This window comes from Haemorhous mexicanus, chromosome 4 (assembly GCF_027477595.1).
Source record: "Haemorhous mexicanus isolate bHaeMex1 chromosome 4, bHaeMex1.pri, whole genome shotgun sequence".
Taxonomy (NCBI): domain Eukaryota; kingdom Metazoa; phylum Chordata; class Aves; order Passeriformes; family Fringillidae; genus Haemorhous; species Haemorhous mexicanus.
The window spans coordinates 322249-326248 of NC_082344.1; positions in this window are offsets into that span (position 1 = coordinate 322249).

Consider the following 4000-nt stretch of genomic DNA (forward strand, 5'->3'; position numbering starts at 1 on the left):
CTCCTCCTTACTTCCCCAACTTACAGCAACTCCTCGGCCCTTCCTGAAGGCTCTCCAGGCCTCACCTTCAAATGGCAAAGGTCACGGCACCATCACAGAGCCCCGTACCGCTTAGCGAGTTCCCACCAGAGCGATGAACCGGGTCTGTCGGCCACTCGCTGACGGGGTCTCGGCGTGATACCCATGGACCGCCTGAAGCACACAAAGGAGAATGGAGGCTGAGAGAGGCAGCAGAAATTGAGACCTGTGCAATAACCACTGCTTCCATCCAGGGCCCGCTGCTCACCTTGCCCGCTTACCTTGACTCCTCAGGTTCGGCTTTATGTCCTAAAAATAAAGGCAAAGAACAACGCTGTAAACACACAGTCACCATTAACGCCGCCCCTGCAAAGGCAAACGGTGCCTCGCCTGCTCAGGGGAACCACTCACCCTCCACGGGGCGCTCCGCCACGGATTTCATCTGCCAGCACCTGAAAGAATGGGAGGACAGGGGTCAGAGGGCTGCAGGATGACTTAGGCCTTCCAGACATCTTGTGTCAATCGACAAATGCCATCTAGAGTCCAGCTACACCCTGCATTACAACTCCCCAGGCCCCAGGACTTGTCCTACGATACCTACACCAGGCTGTGCAGCAGGGCAGAGCAGCTTCGGGCCCAATACCCAGACACCCGTGACACAGAACAAGACAAACCAAGGGACACAACAGGGAGAGAAAGCTCTCGGCGAGAAGAATGCCAGCCAGGGCCCAGAGAAGGCGGGACCAGATGACCTGGGTGAGAGCGACGGTGAGCCCGTCAGGCTCAGAGAATCCTGGAGGAACAAAGACGCTAACAGAAGGACTTCTCGCAAGCGGGGCAAAGATGGGTGCCCCAGAATCCTACGGTCAGAATCTCCCCCTATCCTGGAATTTGTACAAGTCCTAACCAGCTAGAAGGGATCGTTGCCATGCACAGCTGTCGAGAACAGCTCAGAACAAGACCTGAATAGAACCATCCGGTCAGATGTCTTAAGAGAGATGCTACGCCGTTGCCTGTCCAGCCTCCTGAGTCAAGGCTTTGAAGGAACACGCACTGGGCCGAGGAACACAGAGATCTCAGTGGCAAAGATGGACACCTGGGCTTCGGATAATCCTTTGTGGGGCACGAGGCAAAAGACACAGAAGGCACGACAGACACAGAAGGCACGACAGACAAGTGACACAAGTGACACGCACCGGGACTGCTCTGCCCTGAGCACCTCAGCACCGGGTAACTCTTCCCTTACGTGGCCTAAAGGGCCACCTCCTGCACAACCCCGCCTCCAAAGCTGCCACTCCAAAGGCCCTCCCAGCACCTCGCTTTCGTCCCCCTCTCAGGGGGCTCGTAACCCTCCACTTATCTCTTGGACGTCCGGGGATGACAATCCGCCTCCGCTGCCAAGGAAGGCCGCCTCACCCGCTGGGAATTTGCCGCAGTCACCGGGCTCTGGTCTCTTGCTCAGCTACAATCAGCAACACCAAATATCACTGCACCCTCTTAGCTGCACAGTGGCCAAAGCCCACCAAGCCTGCTACTCACCCTTCTGCTAAGAACGCCCGGCTCCTCGGGCCGCACGCTACGGCCACGCTCGGAGGCCGCCGCCGTCATCGCGGGCTCTGCCTGCCTCAAGAGGAGACAAGGTGATTTGGCACTGCTGAATCTTCAGGGCAGTCAGGCTCCTCCTCCTTACTTCCCCAACTTACAGCAACTCCTCGGCCCTTCCTGAAGGCTCTCCAGGCCTCACCTTCAAATGGCAAAGGTCACGGCACCATCACAGAGCCCCGTACCGCTTAGCGAGTTCCCACCAGAGCGACGAACCGGGTCTGTCGGCCACTCGCTGACGGGGTCTCGGCGTGATACCCATGGACCGCCTGAAGCACACAAAGGAGAATGGAGGCTGAGAGATGCAGCAGAAATTGAGACCTGCGCAATAACCACTGCTTCCATCCAGGGCCCGCTGCTCACCTTGCCCGCTTACCTTGACTCCTCAGGTTCGGCTTTATGTCCTAAAAATAAAGGCAAAGAACAACGCTGTAAACACACAGTCACCATTAACGCCGGCCCTGCAAAGGCAAACGGTGCCTCACCTGCTCAGGGGAACCACTCACCCTCCACGGGGCGCTCCGCCACGGATTTCATCTGCCAGCACCTGAAAGAATGGGAGGACAGGGGTCAAAGGGCTGCAGGATAACTTAGGCCTTCCAGACATCTTGTGTCAATCGACAAATGCCATCTAGAGTCCAGCTACACCCTGCATTACAACTCCCCAGGCCCCAGGACTTGTCCTACGATACCTACACCAGGCTGTGCAGCAGGGCAGAGCAGCTTCGGGCCCAATACCCAGACACCCGTGACACAAAACAAGACAAACGAGGGGACACAACAGGGAGAGAAAGCTCTCGGCGAGAAGAATGCCAGCCAGGGCCCAGAGAAGGCGGGACCAGATGACCTGGGTGAGAGCGACGGTGAGCCCGTCAGGCTCAGAGAATCCTGGAGGAACAAAGACGCTAACAGAAGGACTTCTCGCAAGCGGGGCAAAGATGGGTGCCCCAGAATCCTACGGTCAGAATCTCCCCCTATCCTGGAATTTGTACAAGTCCTAACCAGCTAGAAGGGATCGTTGCCATGCACAGCTGTCGAGAACAGCTCAGAACAAGACCTGAATAGAACCATCCGGTCAGATGTCTTAAGAGAGATGCTACGCCGTTGCCTGTCCAGCCTCCTGAGTCAAGGCTTTGAAGGAATACGCACTGGGCCGAGGAACACAGAGATCTCAGTGGCAAAGATGGACACCTGGGCTTCGGATAATCCTTTGTGGGGCACGAGGCAAAAGACACAGAAGACACGACAGACACAGAAGGCACCATAGACAAGTGACACAAGTGACACGCACCGGGACTGCTCTGCCCTGAGCACCTCAGCACCGGGTAACTCTTCCCTTAAGTGGCCTAAAGGGCCACCTCCTGCACAACCCCGCCTCCAAAGCTGCCACTCCAAAGGCCCTCCCAGCACCTCGCTTTCGTCCCCCTCTCAGGGGGCTCGTAACCCTCCACTTATCACTTGGACGTCCGGGGATGACGATCCGCCTCCGCTGCCAAGGAAGGCCGCCTCACCCGCTGGGAATTTGCCGCAGTCACCGGGCTCTGGTCTCTTGGTCAGCTACAATCAGCAACACCAAATATCACTGCACCCTCTTAGCTGCACAGCGGCCAAAGCCCACCAAGCCTGCTACTCACCCTTCTGCTAAGAACGCCCGGCTCCTCGGGCCGCACGCTACGGCCACGCTCGGAGGCCGCCGCCGTCATCGCGGGCTCTGCCTGCCTCAAGAGGAGACAAGGTGATTTGGCATTGCTGAATCTTCAGGGCAGTCAGGCTCCTCCTCCTTACTTCCCCAACTTACAGCAACTCCTCGGCCCTTCCTGAAGGCTCTCCAGGCCTCACCTTCAAATGGCAAAGGTCACGGCACCATCACAGAGCCCCGTACCGCTTAGCGAGTTCCCACGAGAGCGACGAACCGGGTCTGTCGGCCACTCGCTGACGGGGTCTCGGCGTGATACCCATGGACCGCCTGAAGCACACAAAGGAGAATGGAGGCTGAGAGATGCAGCAGAAATTGAGACCTGCGCAATAACCACTGCTTCCATCCAGGGCCCGCCGCTCACCTTGCCCGCTTACCTTGACTCCTCAGGTTCGGCTTTATGTCCTAAAAATAAAGGCAAAGAACAACGCTGTAAACACACAGTCACCATTAACGCCGCCCCTGCGAAGGCAAACGGTGCCTCACCTGCTCAGGGGAATCACTCACCCTCCACGGGGCGCTCCGCCATGGATTTCATCTGCCAGCACCTGAAAGAATGGGAGGACAGGGGTCAGAGGGCTGCAGGATGACTTAGGCCTTCCAGACATCTTGTGTCAATAGACAAATGCCATCTAGAGTCCAGCAACACCCTGCATTACAACTCCCCAGGCCCCAGGACTTGTC